Below are 16497 nucleotides of genomic sequence, written 5' to 3' on the forward strand. Positions count from 1 at the left end.
AATGTATATATCATAATATAATATAGTATAATCATTTAAAGAAGGTTTCCCTTAAAAAATGGAAAAACATTTTTAGTAGTGTACTCATCAATTTGATAAATTCAATACCACGATATTTGCAAAACATAATGGAATCAAAAGGAAACTTTACTAGCAGAAAAATGTCGGGAATGGGGAGGGCCTGCTTTTAATAAACCTTGAGACTTGAAGAACGGCGCGAAATATTAAACACGTATTCTTTTTTAGTTACGGTAAATCAAGTTTATGAGGGGCAATCATTTTCTAAAGTTCTAGCCCAAAAAGGCTACCACGAAACAATTAAAAATAGACAAAAATTTGTTAATAAACGTGTTAACATATAGGAAAAGTACTACAGTTAATAAGAAATTTCAAAATTGTTTGAGGAAATTACATCAGCCATGTGTATTTGAACAATTACGACATCAATGCATATGATAAACAAAACTTCCACTTTTTGTCACGAACCGTACTATGTATTATGCATTTCGGATTAGCGTTCGGTTCGTGGGCGTGTAACGAATCTTCATTCGTACCAGCCATCGTTGTTGTACAATAGACTATATTTACGGATATAAATATTGAATTTTACAAAGTTTGACAAATAACCATGGTGATTAAACACTCGAGATGTTAGTGATAATGTTCTTAGGTTCAATAACGAATCCACGGCCAACGGGGTAACTCTTTGTTAACCGTAGAATATATTTTGAAGCACAAGGTAACGTTTGCTGTGACGATCGGTATAATAATGCACGTAAAGACGATGTGTAAAACTCTCTAATACGATCGTAAGAACAATCGACTGATGGGAATTTTCCTCTCCTTACGATAGCGTTTGTTCGTTGCATCTTGCTCGAAAATATCAACAAAATTTCAGCCGCCGTTGCAAGGCAGACCAGCGTAAAGCTGACATTGCTCCTGCCCGGGGTTTGATTGTTAATATAACGCGTATCCCACAATATTGGCACTTCTCTGTTAGGTAAAAACATTCATTTCGTGACCATGGCTATATTCGGTGATCAGTTGTGTCACCTCGAGCCCAAGCCCACCGTCACAAATCTCAGGCAAACATAATAGGATTGAATCATAACAACTATTTCTAAGTCTTATCATTTATGTACAGCTATAATAAATAGTCTAGACTAAAGTATTGGGGATCCCAAAAATTCCGAAAGAAAGGCCCCGACGTCCCCTCATCTCCGACATGCATATATATTTGGTTTTCTCATTAATTAATGTAAATATCCTATTTATGTTCTGCCATTTTATTTTCTTTTATTACGACGGCCGACATTAACGCACCTTAATAGATAAATCTACGATAGTAGTAACCATCGAAGCTATCGTTCGAGAGTTTATTGAAACTAACAAGCATTATAATTTTCTTATATTTTATATATTACATGCATTTTATTGTGAGCAAAGTTCAGTGGTGTCAAATATGGTGAACGAGATGCTCCATAAGAAGCGAGTTTGCATTCTGTTCGCAATAATACAAACGTTTCATTCAAAAATTTACGAACTGGTAGACGATGACGTGAATCGTAAGCAATCGTGTATGGAATAGGTAGAGTTTACGCCTGTGCTTTAACTTTATACTGATTTAAATTTGCTACGAGATCGTAAACGTAAAAATAGCAAATATTATGCACATGTCATTGATGCCGGCATATAATTCCATCCTTGAGTAAAGGCTACAATTAATCTGTTCTTCTTTAGGAATGCACAGCCGATTGGAGCTTTAATGCGGATTAAAACGTCGCAATATTAAGTTCTTGCTCACCAAATTCACATAGTCACTGTAAATCGTATCATTGGTTAACCTTTTCTCTACATGTAAAAGTCTTCCGTTATATCTGTATTCTGATATACCTACAATTTTCTACTGCTTCATCGATAGTAGGATATTTTCCTTAGTAAAACTAAATGTCAATATGAACTTTAACATTTGTTCCACAGAGAAGGGTTCATTTGCGACCCTTGATTCTTTTGAGACTCTTATTCCTCGCGACGAGTGGAGTACATAGCAATAAGAAAGTTAGACTTTGAATTTCGTGGTCAAGATCGTTTTTGAACAAATTATTTTTTACAAATCTACACCGATCCGAGAGAGTAAAATTACGATACGATAGATTCTCTTTACACTTACTCCTTGCACGCCCTGTACAATATAAATATATATTAAATATTACAAGAATTACATTGTATGAATAGCAAATCTGAACGAACGCTGCATTGAATGCGCGAGTAGAACACAGAAACAGAAAAAAATAACAGGAAAAAGCGCCAATATATTCACGAATCATATGAACATGCGAATGCATTCGCTCAACGTTAGTTTCTACTTACGCATGATCGGCCACCTTACGACGCGGTGGTCTGGAAATGAAGCATGGTCCCATTCCTATTTAATAATCACAAATCTAATCACAGATACACCCTCGCACTAACGTAAACAATGTTTATTCAAGATCACTGTCATCGCACCGTCCTCTTAAATTATTTTTCTTGTTATACATACGTCGTGACAAAATGATTTTAAAAAATCATTTTCAAATCCGTGAAATAGCATTTCGAGAAATTTGTCCACTCACTTATTCCTGAAGCGAATAACGTAGAACTGTAGAACAGCTACATCGTCTCTCATTTCGATGACTTTGAACACGTTACCGGGAATATGACTGTGAACAACTTTTTCCTGTACATGTAAGTGTTGGACGGCTATAATTTCTGAGATATTCGGAAAAAATTATCGATAACAGTTTAATGAATTCTACCAATGTATAAAGTATATAATTATACACAATTGTGCATCCGCGACAGCGTACGCCCTGGTATTTGTTGCCCGTCCATCTTTTGTTTATAAGATATACAGGGTGTTCAATGTAAAACAACTTAAGGGGTGATTCTTGAAGCTAAAACAAGACGAAAATCAAGAAGAAAAAAATTGCGTTTTCGGTTTTATTTTTGAATTATTGACAATTAATAATCGGCCAAAATATCACCGTGCTCGAGTAAATCTCCTTACACGAACTAAAGTATTATAGAGTAGCTCAGGCAGCGGGGTACACAGTGATCATCAAATCGTACGATAAATGGGCAGCAGTTTATCTTATACTACAAACTATGACATTCGGAAACATAAACCATCCCGCGTAAAGTTTTCTAAGAAAACTCATCGGTTATGCTTAGTGATTAAAATGCATAACTACATATCGTAAATCGCTTTATGATATTTTCGAATAGAGAGGTTTAGTGTCTCCTCTAATCCTGTGTCTCGATAAATAATTAATAAACAAAAGCACATATAGACAATGTTTTTACAAACTTCACACATGTTGGAAAATCGCACATATACCGCGAGTATGCAGACTATTCACAAAAAGTCGTAATGAAAATAGAAATATCTAGAGAAGAACTACACGTGCATTAGGTATACTTGAGCTGCTACTAAATGTGGCTGTACATTGTTTTACATAAACAACAAATTTCCATATAAATTACTGTTCATTCTACATTATAATATTCAAATACATATACATGAAATAATAAATGAAGAAACGCAAAAAAGCAGCAAAAAAATTATTTAAACTTATACTCGAAGGATTAGTTAAGGTATCGTTTCATGCACTAATGTATAACATATGCCAAATGAAAAATAATATTTATCCCGTTGAATAGCTCTTTTAAGTTTTTGATTTTGTTGACGAGATGGCACTATCCTTGCAAGGAAGTTCTAAGCAATTTTAAACACATCTGGTGAGTAGCCCATTCTTTTTCTCTATACACATGCTTTTAGAACATGTATATACGTGCATTTAGAAAGAACACCTCGAATATCACATATCAATTTTCTGTGAGCAGTCTGTGTACAGGATTTTGGGTGACCCTCAGTTTACGATACGGACACCACAATTGCCTTTTTTGGGAAAGTCCGAAGTTCCTACCTCCCAAATTGTAAACATGAAGATGTGCACCTCATCAAGAAGCTAATTAACACACTAGGTGCTTAGACCTCACCGTTTTCGAATAATAGTAACGGGAAATATGTAATATCGCCAACTTCAGCCTTTAAAATGCCGTGTATATTGCAATGCAAAGTCGTTATTCTGTCCATTTCGGAATTGTTTGTTGACATATGCGTATAAAGTGTGCGAAAAGCTAAGACATTTTATGGGTTCTTCAAGTCCTAGCCCGTTTTATTTTTGACTGATATTACCGTCGTGCTATAAATGCAATAATTAATACTCAAACTTGTTGGTTTGGAACACTACATATAATTCTATTAATGTTTTAATATGTGATTTTATATTGTGTTAAAATTAAAAAATCACAAATAATAAATACACTCTATAATACAACAATGCACGTATAAAGTTGCAAACTACTTGTAATAATTCAGTGATAATGTTCACACTAGAAATCTGTGTGCGTCTGTGCAAGTTCATTTTCTTGGAATCTTCAGTAGAGGAATATACTATCCAAAATACATAAGTAGGCACTTGTCACAAATGTATTTACGCTTTTTGTGTATCGAAAAGTTAAACCGTGTTAGTGTCTTGATTTATCATTTTGATAACAAATAAAAAGTTCTTACATAACCTATAGCTTTATGTAATCTAAGAGATTTACTAGTGGATGTTAAGAAGTGCAGGATAAAGAAAAGTTCAGTGCTGGGGCCACAATAATGTTATTCTACAGCCTCTGTGTAGTGAAGATTAATATAAAAATGTTGCCGAAAATTTGACCTTGACCTTGAAATCCCAGATCAAAAGATCATATTTGTCTACTTACATCATATTCTACTTATCACAGGGACCAATTTTGTAACAAGAATTATCAATCACAACTCAACCATTCTCCTGCAAAATGATGTTGAAGTTTTCTGTACAGGTCAACACAAAGTGAGAATGATTTTCTGATTGTGAATCTAAAGAAGAAATTGTAAATGGTGTTTTGTTTTATAATGTGAGAAAAATTGAACCAACACTGCAAAAAAAACTGTATCCGCTGCTGAAGATTACAAATAATGGAAAACATGGTTCCATGCCATTAGAGAAGATATTTCTTTTTCTATGAAGATACAGTGGTCCCTGAATCTACGGGGTACTTTTTTACGCGAGTACCTTTCTTACGCGGTAAATTATAACAATTTAAGCGGAGTTTAGTTTAAGTTTAAGTTTTAGTTTTAGTTTAAGTTTAGTTTAAGTTTAAGTTTTAGTTTTAGTTTAAGTTTAGTTTAAGTTTTTTAGCGCGATCTTATCTTACGCGGCCGGTAGCGTTAGTGCCGTACGAGATGAAGATGAAAGTACATTACGTTGCGCTAGTCATCATATGCGCACATATATTTTCTTTTATGCTGACAGACTTTATTTACGTGATTTGCATTCGTGTAAAACGAATTCACGTGGAACGGATACTCCGCGTAAATTGAGGGACAAATGTAATTATATTGTAAACATTTTTCAAGTGTATAAATCATTCATGTATAATGTTGTTGAGAATTGTGGATCTTGATGGCCGAAATATTGTTATGGGAACATTGAATTTACACTTGGGATTAATATTAGTACAGTCGTATATTTATTTTATGGACGATTTCTAGAATATTCATCGATACACACTTGCATGCGTCTCAGCACTTTCTTTCATACCCGACTTTTTTATCGACTGCTGACCGACTGAACTGTTTACATTCGTCTGTTTTTCAGACGCTGTGCGTACACATACCTCCACACACTGATACCCACATAAAAATATCTCTACTACGCATTTAACCTAGTCCAGCACACAAAATTATACATATCTCAATAAATGTATAATATAAATCATATCATAAATGGAAATAGATCAACTACTGAGATATAATATAAGCATAATCTATTAAATAATTACAACTTGCCTAGTTTATGTTATACGTCAATAATAAAATTAAAATGTGGCATAATACATTAAATTTAAGGTTAATATTTTATGGAAACAAATAATGTGAACATTTTCTCATATAGTTGTTTTTACACTTCGGGCGCAATGACATGACAACAGATCTGGAGAAAAATCAATATACATAGCAAGGAAAGATCTCGTTCTGATATAACACAGATATGAAATTCTCTAGCGCAAAACTACGAGTGTGCCCAAAATTATTTATTTTATTAAATTTATTATTTAACAAGTATCTATATGTCGGAGATGAAAGAATACTGGCACCTTCCCTTCGGAACTTTGGGAAGACCCCTAGTATTGTAATTTAGATTTCACCATAGCCGAATTAAGAAACTGTTGTCATTCGATTCGACTGTACTTATTTGAGATTTATGATAGTGAGCTCGGGCTCGAGGCGACAACCAGTCGCCGAACGTAGTCGCGGTCAAGGGATGAACGTTTTGTCTAACAAAGGCATGAAGTAACTCTATAGCTCTCCTTAAAAGAAATACTTAGGACGGGGCAGGACGGTAAGCATTTCAACGATTTCTGTCCCGTGGCTCGCCACACGCAGACTCTATTCTTTGAGTAAGATGATTACCAGATGTCGACGCGTCTCCACAGTACATGTTCAGCTAGCCCGAGGACCCGCTATAAATCTTAAGATCTGTTTAACTAAAGTCCTTCAAACCGACAAACAGTCCTCGTCCCAACTACGAGAAAATAGGAGAAATCTATTTTTCTCACCAACGACGCTTCCTCTTCTCGAACTTTCTCTTAAGGGCGGCTAGCACCCTTCCCTAACCACCAACATGGAAATTGACCAATTAACAGTAACGCCAATTTCCCTCACTTTCCGAATGAAGGCTTTTCTCCACGAATCCGATGATTTCGTGCCCTTAGGCACACCCATCATAGTTTTCCTCGACAGCGTTACCGTGATGGAGAACCACTCTCCCGTACGATCTCGACGACGATTCAAGTAACCCTGAGATACGTAGTGATTGCCCCATGCATTAACATTGAGTACAACTTAGAGGCTGAAGAAAAGTAGAGTTCATCATCCCCTTGACCGCGGATTCGTTAGTGAGCCTAGGATCATTGTCATTAGCTTCTCGAGTATCTAATTATCGCGATTACTTGTCCGATTCCATCATAGTCATATTTGCACTAGTAAATATCTCCTCTATTGCATAATGATCACGTCTAGCGCCAATAGGGATTCGTTTCACGCCCTTAACCCTAACTCTAATCTTAACGCCAACCCGACATATATATCATTATTACAATTATATTTAATTACAATTACATTACAATTATTAATTCGCCTACCATTTTTATAATTAGTTTGTTATTACTTCACGCTAAATGCAGCCAATAATGCGTGCGCAGCCATAGAAGCACAATTATCAGCAAAAGTACACTGTAGTTGTACACAAACACAGTTGTGAAAGTATACCGATAGCTTTTGTGAATTTCTCGGAAACCGTGGCCCATCCACATTTTACATATGGAGAAAAAAATTGTTTAAAATGTTGAGCTTCACAAATCATCGAAATCAGAGAACATGGAACGGTTTTACAGTTTCGCCCTCGTTCTTACGAGGCAGACGGAGACGAATAAAGTACGAATGTCTCTGTCTGTGACTTTCATAGCATACCACGCATACGCACAATGCCCATCTTGTCTTCTTTTATCACAACTCAACTTTCCGACCATTTCTTCTATGCTTTCGGTATATGCGTGTCAAGAACTGTTTACGTGATCGTGATCCTAATCGGCATCAATAGAATGTTTCATTAAGGCGCTAGCTTTCAATATATAGTGTTTAGTTCTTGTTTATGACTTTGTATTGTTGTAGTTCTTCACATAGTTTTGGACCTTCGACAATAATCGTTAAATTGCCTAAAATAATGAAAAGAAATAAAATTTAAGAAGTTTTAACGAAAATTGTCGCCGACTAAAAACATTTTATCAATCTTTTGTTAAACTGTAGGAAAAAATGGAATATATAAAATGAAAAATTACCAGTAAACATTAAACAGGAAGTAGATAATCTTAAATTTGCTTGAGCCAGCGATGTCATAAGTTATCCTACACATAGTATACTTTATTTTTATCTACAGTTCAATACAATTGAAAACGTGAGTTCAACTTGGCAATAATTTTCATACTTCACTTTACTACATACTGCGTAATAATTATGTTACAAATGATAGATGCTTGTACTAAAATGTATTCGCAAATAGAGAATAAATTATTCTGCTCCAGACATCTTTATGTTTCATTTTCTCATTAATATCTAAGTGCCAGTAATAAAAAAGACTTATATGCATACATACATCATTAACATGCACATACATATATCATGTAGACGTAATATAACATTTATAACGTAGAAGTTTAGTAGTATTCCTTCAGGAAACCTGTACAACAATTCTCTTGCAATGAATCAACAATTTTCTTGCAATGGGATTAAATTCTGATTTTATTACATAATACATACATTAAAGGTAGTTATGCGTAAACGAGGATAAGCGTTCGATTTCGATAAATTTGTATCATATGTCATTTGTGACATATTCTTATAAATACATCGCTCGACATTAGTTTCCGAGATATAGGAAACATAGAGAAACAAGGATTGAGAGTCGTAACGTTCGGCAAATATTAATGAAAAACCCGTGATAAGCTGAGATCTTTAACTCAAAAATCAAACTTTCTTATTTTTGATTTATGATCGATGAAACTTTTATCAATATGCTCCTTATAGTTTTTTGATTAAAATAACACCAAACATATATATTTTTTGAAGCATATTAGCTTACTTAATAAATGATAATTATATGCATATCAATAAGTAACTATAATTCAAATTACATCATATTTAGTCTCATATTAATCAGAAACGTTACACAAATACGTTAGTAAAAGTCTCATTTTTAAAAAGTCAACAATAAAAAAGTTTTGCTTTTTAATTAGTACTTAGGTACTGTAGTATCGGAAAAAAGATAGGATTAGGATAATTTAGATTTGTAAAATTCTCCTAATACTATTTATTAAGATAAATAAAAATAACGTAGATTAATTGGACAGAGAAGGACAGTGACTTTATCATTGTTTGGTTGTCGATAACGTCGTCAATGAATATTGGCGGGGGAGGGGGAATTCTTTGGGTATGGAGATTATTTACCGTTTCGGTTGTGTTCATGGAGTCTTCTGTAGTCTCCAGTATTGAGAACTTGTTGGTGGTGGTCACTTGGCTAGCTGGTGGAGTTGGTTTGTCTCTTGCTCACATTAATCTTGATAGCTTCCAGCTTGCGTTTTTTCGTGTGCGGGTCGTTTGCAAAGAGGGGTTGTATTTCCCCCCTTTCCCACGGGGGAGGAAGAGCGGCGTTGTTGTGACTGAGCTCTGTAAAGCCCGTTTGGGATGATTGGTCCATCATCGATCTAGTTAATTCAATATGAAGAAACTAGTCGAGAGGCTGTGATTCGGGTCAGAGCTTAGTAGCGTTGGATTTTTCACTAGCACGTTTGCGAACACTTTGCTAGGTTGGTTAGATTCGCTTTCGACAGATGGGCGTCATGTGTCGTTTTGTGAACTTCACAGGGCACTGGACACACGTCTGCACGCTTCGGCACTCACCAGCAAACTGATGAAAATGATAAGTTTTTTTTTTTTTTTTTTTTTTTATTTAGTAGAATATTTACAATCAATTCTCGTTGAGAATTTTCAGTAACTTAGTTTGGCGTGATACAATGACATGGATTATAATAGTTTTATATTGTTGATTCTAGTAGGACTAATGGTTTAATCTAGTGGGTATTTTCTTTTTAGTCTGCGGATCTGGTCCGTCGTGTCCAGTAGTTGGGTGACTAGTGGGTTGTGGTGGTTGTTGACTCTTGTGCTATATCTGCTTCTGAACTTGTGTATTTCATCTTTGACTGTGGGTATCTTGAGGTCTCGGTGGATTGTTTCGTTGGTAACATACCAGGGTGCATTTAATAGGGATCTTAGCGTTTTCGATTGGAAGCGTTGGAGTATCTCAATGTTGGAGTTACTTGCTGTTCCCCATAGTTGGATTCCGTAGGTCCAGACAGGTTTTATTACGGCCTTGTAGAGGGTTATTTTGTTCTGTATGTTTAGTTTGGAGCGTCGGCCCGTGAGCCAATAGAATTTTCTTAGTTTTTCCTTTAGTTGCTTTGTTTTTTCGGAGATATGTTTTTCCCAAGTTAGCCTCCTGTCCAGGGTCATGCCCAGGTATCTTACGGAGTCCTTGCTTGGGATTATTGTGTTGTTAATGGTGACCTGGGGGCAGGTTTGTTTTCGGAGCGTGAAGGTTACATGGGAGGATTTTTTTTCGTTTATTTTAAAACCCCATTTTTGGAACCACTTTTCCATGGAGTCGAGACTTCGCTGGAGAGTGGATGAGGCAATTGCCGGGTCTGCGTGGGTAGCTAATAGTGCTGTGTCGTCGGCAAATGTTGCTATTGTTACCTCGTTTGATATGGGTAAGTCGGCAGTGTAGATGGAGAATAGTAGGGGTCCGAGGACACTACCTTGCGGTATGCCGGATTTTATTGGGAATGTTGCGGAAGTGGCGCCTAGACATTTAACTATGAATTGTCTGTTGGTTAGGTAGGATTTTAAGATGGAGTAGTATGGGTGGGGTAGGATTTTTTTAAGCTTGTAGAGTAGCCCTTCATGCCATACTTTATCAAATGCCTGTTGGATGTCTAGGAATACGGCTGAGCAGTATTTTTTCTTTTCGAGGGTTTGGCTGATTATGTGGGTTATGCGGTGGATTTGCTCTACTGTTGAGTGTTGTTTTCGGAAGCCGAATTGGTGATCTGGGAGAGTCTTCAATTCTTCTAGGAGTGGAAGGAGACGATTCGTGAGCATCCTCTCGAATAGTTTAGACAGGGTAGGTAAGAGACTGATTGGGCGATAGGAGCTGGTTTCATATATTGGTTTACCGGGTTTGGGGATGAGGGTGATTAGTGAGATTTTCCACGCCTTAGGAAAGTGTTCAAGGCGGAGGATGGCGTTAAAGATTGATGCGATGAGTGCAATCCCTTTTATGGGAAGTTCCTTGATTGCTTTATTTCCTATTTGGTCGTGACCTGCTGCTTTCTTGGGGTTTAGGCGACTGATTGCTTCTATGATCTCTGCAGAAGTGAAGGGTTGAATAGGAGGGGACATTTGGAAGGGAGTGTGCAGGTATTCGGTGACGTCCGCTGCGGCTATGGAGGAATGGGGTTGGAATACTTCAGTCAAATGTTTGGCAAATAGGTTGGCTTTTTCTATAGGGCTACGCGCCCATCCACCCTGCGGGCGGCGGATTGGAGGTATTATTTGTGGGGGGCGCGTGAGTTTCCTGGAGGCTTTCCATAGTGAGTAGTTTGAGTCGGCTGTGGGGGACAGGCTGGCGAGATATTTGTGAAAACGGTCATTATTGTAGTTCTTTATGGTTTTGGATAGTTTTCTAGTTGCGTTGTTTAGTTTGCGTTTGTCCTCCGGTGTTCTATGGGTCTGCCATATCCTTCTTAGTCTACGTTTTTCTGCTATTTTTTTTAGTATGTACTGGGGGTATTCGTGGTTGCTGGTGGACGTTTTTGCCGGTGTGGAGACGCGGATAGCGTTTATTATACTCGCATTTAGGTATTCCGTGGCTGCTTCGATTTCATCATTGGTTTTTAGTGAGGTTGAGGCTGAAGTTGTGTGGGTAAAGACTTCTCTAAAGAGCTGCCAGTTGGTGTGTTGGTTATGAATGGAGCCATTAGGTGTATTCTCGATGATAGTTGAACTGACTGTTACTATCACGGGGGAATGATCAGAGGAGAGATCAGCCGAGGAATTGATTTGGACGTGTCTTGACGAGATATTTTTGGTTATGAAGAAATCAAGGAGATCGGGTATTTTGTTTGTGTCGGTGGGCCAGTGTGTGGGTTCGTACGTGGTAAGGTAGTTGAGGTTGTTGGTTAGTATGCTGTTGAGGAGGTTTTTGCCTCTTACTGTGACCAGTCTGCTGCCCCATTGGGTGTGTTTAGCGTTGTAGTCTCCTCCGGCTATGAATTTGCTGCCCAGGGTGTCCAGGAAGTGGTCAAAGTCTTCTTTGGCGATGGAGTGTCTGGGAGGGCAGTATACAGCTGAGGTGGTGATTGTACCATGACAGTCTTCTATTGCTACGTTTGTTGCTTGGAGGTAGTCTTTCTGGAATGGTTGGAGTTCGTAGTGCTTGATGTTTGACTTGATTATGATTCCGGTGCCGCCGTGAGCCTTTCCGCTGGGGTGTTGGGTGTGGTAGAAGTTGTAGCCGTGTATTTTGAGGTAGTTTTTGTCGGTGAAGTGGGTTTCGGATATAAGCATCACATCGATTTGCTGTTGTTTTAAGAATAGTTCTAGTTCGGCTTTGTGCTGAGCTAGACCGTTGGCGTTCCACAGAGCTATTCGCATTGGTTTTATTTTGCTTCTGTGCTTATGAATTTGTCCATGAAGCGTGTGAGTAGTGACAGCAAGTTGTTAATTTGCTCAGTTTGCTTCTCGATAAGTTTTTCGAGTCTGGTAAAGTTGTCAGTGCTTGGTGGGGTGGGAATTCTATTTTCTGTGTGTACACTGTGTGTTTTCGAGTTGTACACGTTTCCTTGCGTTGCCTGCGCATAGGATACTGTTGGTGTGGTGAGTTTTTGGGGTTTAGGTTCATGTATGTTTATGTCCTTGGGTCTCAGTTTTGGATACTTTATATTATGTAGCGATTTGTAGGCTGAGCATCCTTTGTAGTTCGCAGGATGCTCTCCTTGACAGTGGATACACTTGGCGGGGGTTTCCGGGGATTTAGTGCATTGGTCAGTGGGGTGGTTACCTGCACATTTTACGCACCGGAAGTTGTGATTGCAGTACTTCTGCGTGTGACCGTACCTTTGACACCTCTTGCATTGTATTATTTCTTTCTTTACAAGAGGTGGCTCGAACTTAACTATGGAGTTCATCAGCCGATTGATATTGTAGATTTCTTTATTGTTTGTTTTTTGTTTTAGGTCTATAAAAAATAAGGATAGTGGGTTTTTTGTGATTCTATGCCTAATGTTACTGATGTTAGTTACTTCGTGGCCGTGATTTGACAGTTCGCATTTTAGTTCGTCTAGATCGACTGAGTGATGGATATTGCGCAGCACCACTCGAAATGGTCTTTCTTGTTTGAGCTGGTATGTGTGGAATTTGGCGTTTAACGTTTTTAATAGCTTGGTTAACTTTCTATAGGCGTCTGGGTGGGACGGCAGTATTTTCACTTGGTTGTTGTTAATCTTTAGCTTGTAGTCTTCTTTGCTGATGTCTTTTTCGATAGTTTTAATCATTGACTGTATGTCGATTACGTCGTTAATGAATATCGGTGGGGGAGGGGGAATTCTTTGAGTATGGAGATTATTTACCTCTTCGGTTGTAATCATGGAGTCTTCCGTGGACTCCAGAATTGAGAATCTATTGTAGGTAGTCACTTGGCTGGCTGATGGTTTGGTTTGAATCTTGTTTACATTTGTCTTGGTCGGTTCGAGCTTTCGTTTTTTCGTGTGGTGGTCATTTACCAGGATAGTTGCGTTGCCCTCTTGCCACGGGGGAGGAAACATGGCGGTGTTATAATTTTGCTCCGGGGAGCCTGTTGGAAATGATAGAGCCATCATCGAGCTAGTTAGTTCAGTGTGAAAGAACTAGTCGAGAGGCTGTTAACCCCTGGCTAGGTTAGTTGGATTTGCTTTCGTCAGCTGGGCGTCACGTGGAGTTTTGTGAACTTCACAGGGCACTGGACACACGTCTGCACGTCTCGGCACTCAGCAGCAACTGGATGGTACTTGCTACTTTGTGGACTTTGCCGGGCACGTCTGCACGCCTCGGCGCTCACGAACGAACTGAAAATGATAAGTTGACGAAATTTTTTTCGGTAAAAGTGGACAAAAACTTGCACAGCACGGATCATTTTTTTTTAACATATAAATATTGTAGAGATTATATTTTCAAGTAACACCCGTTATGAATTCTATGGCACCGTCTTCTGGTCCTTGAGATGAAGAATTTTGTAAGCAGTACTTATTTCGCAATTCGTAACGAAACTAAACAGCAGTCCTGAAATGTATTAAAAATGACGAGCTGTTAGGTAAATGTGAAATGACCGTATAGCATTTCCATTTGTTTTTAAAATACTGGTCAGTCTTGTTATACGAGTATAAGAGGCAAGAACCTGATTGTGATATCAGATGGAAATTGGGTTTGGTTAGGTTAGTGACGGGGTCCAGGAGGAAGAGTTGATACCTCGCCACTACACGTATACTTTATAGCATAAATCTTGAAAATATACAGTGGTTCATGAATTTTCACATGCTTTTAAAATTCTAGACAATTAAAATACGCATGTTAAATTTAAGAACTGGAAACGATGCTCTTATTACTATAAGATATCAAGATTATACATCTGTACATTTAAAATTAATTCGATAACGTTTGTAAAAGTTTTGAAATTTTCGTTGCAATTACTTGATCGGAATTTTGACATATCGCGTGCAACGTTACATCACAGATGAAGTATTTTTGTAAATTGTCTTAAAATAACTATTTTGTAGGCACAAGAAACGAGGATCGAATGTCTCAATTACGGAATAAAAGAAATTTCAAAAGGAAGTTCCAGTAGACGTCCCTTTTCCTTGCAACGTAATAAGTATTTAACCAAGTCAATGATTATTGTTGTCAAATACTTCATGACATCACTTGTAAATATTATATCGTCGTATTTATTCTTTAAAATCACTATTCAATTTAAATCACAGATTTTTTTTATTTCCAATAATTTTTGCAATTTATCTTAAATCTACCAATCGGTGAAATTCTGTGGCAGGAAATTACAGTGAAGGACGCTGTTCTTCATAATTTGTAGTGGCTACAAGAATGTCAATGTGATTTCGAGTTCATTCATAGTCTTATCCTATTATTATCATTTTTGAAGATAGATATGTAACGTTACAAGCTCCTCACCTTACTGTTGTTTAAGGATAGTAAAATTGATGCTTACCTTTTGAAGTTCATATGTATTCTAATGTCTTTACTTTAATTTGTTTAGCCGGCAGATCTTCTAAAGATCCCGAGTCGGTTCACCATTTAAAACCAGGAGACATAGATGTCTTTGCCGCAATGGGTGATTCCTTGACAATCGGCGCTGCAGTTACTTCGATTTATACGTTCGAAGTGAACATTTAAAATAGAGGCATAGTAGGCAGTATCGACGGTCAAGGAACTTGGCGACAGTACCTGACTCTCCCTAATATTCTTAAAGTTTGTTCATTTCTTACATCTGCATTGTTTACGCATACGATTTGTGTTATCGCTATAAATGCGAATACTGAAATCTTTCATAGTCCGATTTTCCTATATGCAGGAATTCAATCCTAAATTAGTAGGTTATTTACTTAGCGACTCTATAAGTATTGATCCAGCTGCGCAGTTAAATGTCGCCGAAGGTGGAGCTATGTCTAGAGATATAACTTTCATGGCGACATATTTGGTCAATAAAATAAAAGAAGACCCGAGGATAGATATCAAAGAACATTGGAAGGTTCGTATATTCGTAGACAAGGTAATTATATACAATACATATTTACTATATGGCAGGTGGTGTTTTAATATGCATATAATCATTGAAATTAACATATGATTAATAGAACATAAATTCGCATAAAATCTAAATTATTTACCTTTACCATTTGTATTCGCATATTAAAATAAAAATTACTCAAGGCCTTTATACGTTCGTTAATAACGAATAAAAATCATAAAACTATTGACATTATAATTCGAGAAGTATTATACTGCAGTTTTGATGAACTATTTTCAAAATTTAATTACATTACCCTTTATTCACTAGAAACACACTTGCAATATAATTAAAAATTATAATTACAATTTAAAAGGATTAGATGCAAGTATGAAATTGCAAGTATAAGCGATGCGAAATTGCAAAGCGAAATGGACGCTTAGAACGCGACCGTTTTTTGCTAATTTTACAAGTTATTTCAAAAATTAAATGTCTATAAGAAAATTTAATACTAGCACGCGATAGAAAATAGATTTTCGCTAAGGAAAGCATCAATAAAGCCACAAAATCATGTTTTGTTTTGGATGTAAATGCGAAGAAGTTTGACAAAACACGCGGTGACGGCAATGGTATTCAATGTTGCCGAGTATCTAGCCTGCCGCTCAGCATAATGGAACAGCAAAACGCGTGAGGCTATTAGCCGTTGACATTGAGTAACATTGCAGACTCCCATGTTTTGTCCAACTTTTTCCACGAGTTCATTCGTTATACAGATCGTTTCCCGGCAGCTATGATGAGTTTATAGAAACGATCGCACCACGCTGACGCATACGTTGCCATGGACGTGCATGTATGGATAAGATCCAATGTAGTATTACCAGCAGATTCTTGCAAATACCTCGGAAACTAAAGTCGAGTAATGGTATAATGTTTATAGTATAATGTTGTTCTGAATGATGGGTTTTACATTATA

The 16497-nt window shown here is 37.1% G+C and overlaps 1 protein-coding gene and 1 long non-coding RNA gene across 9 annotated transcripts in view; one reads left to right on the forward strand and one right to left on the reverse strand.

The window, feature by feature from the left end:
* The window catches only part of LOC126926273 (fatty acyl-CoA reductase 1-like), a 285326-nt gene that overhangs the window by 143844 nt on the left and 124985 nt on the right, over positions 1–16497 (forward strand). The window lies entirely within an intron of this gene.
* Positions 1–16497, reverse strand: part of LOC126926304 (uncharacterized) — a 137358-nt gene that overhangs the window by 78373 nt on the left and 42488 nt on the right. The gene's annotated exons all lie outside the window — the stretch shown is intronic.

The sequence above is a fragment of the Bombus affinis genome, chromosome 17 (assembly GCF_024516045.1).
Source record: "Bombus affinis isolate iyBomAffi1 chromosome 17, iyBomAffi1.2, whole genome shotgun sequence".
Lineage (NCBI taxonomy): Eukaryota > Metazoa > Arthropoda > Insecta > Hymenoptera > Apidae > Bombus > Bombus affinis.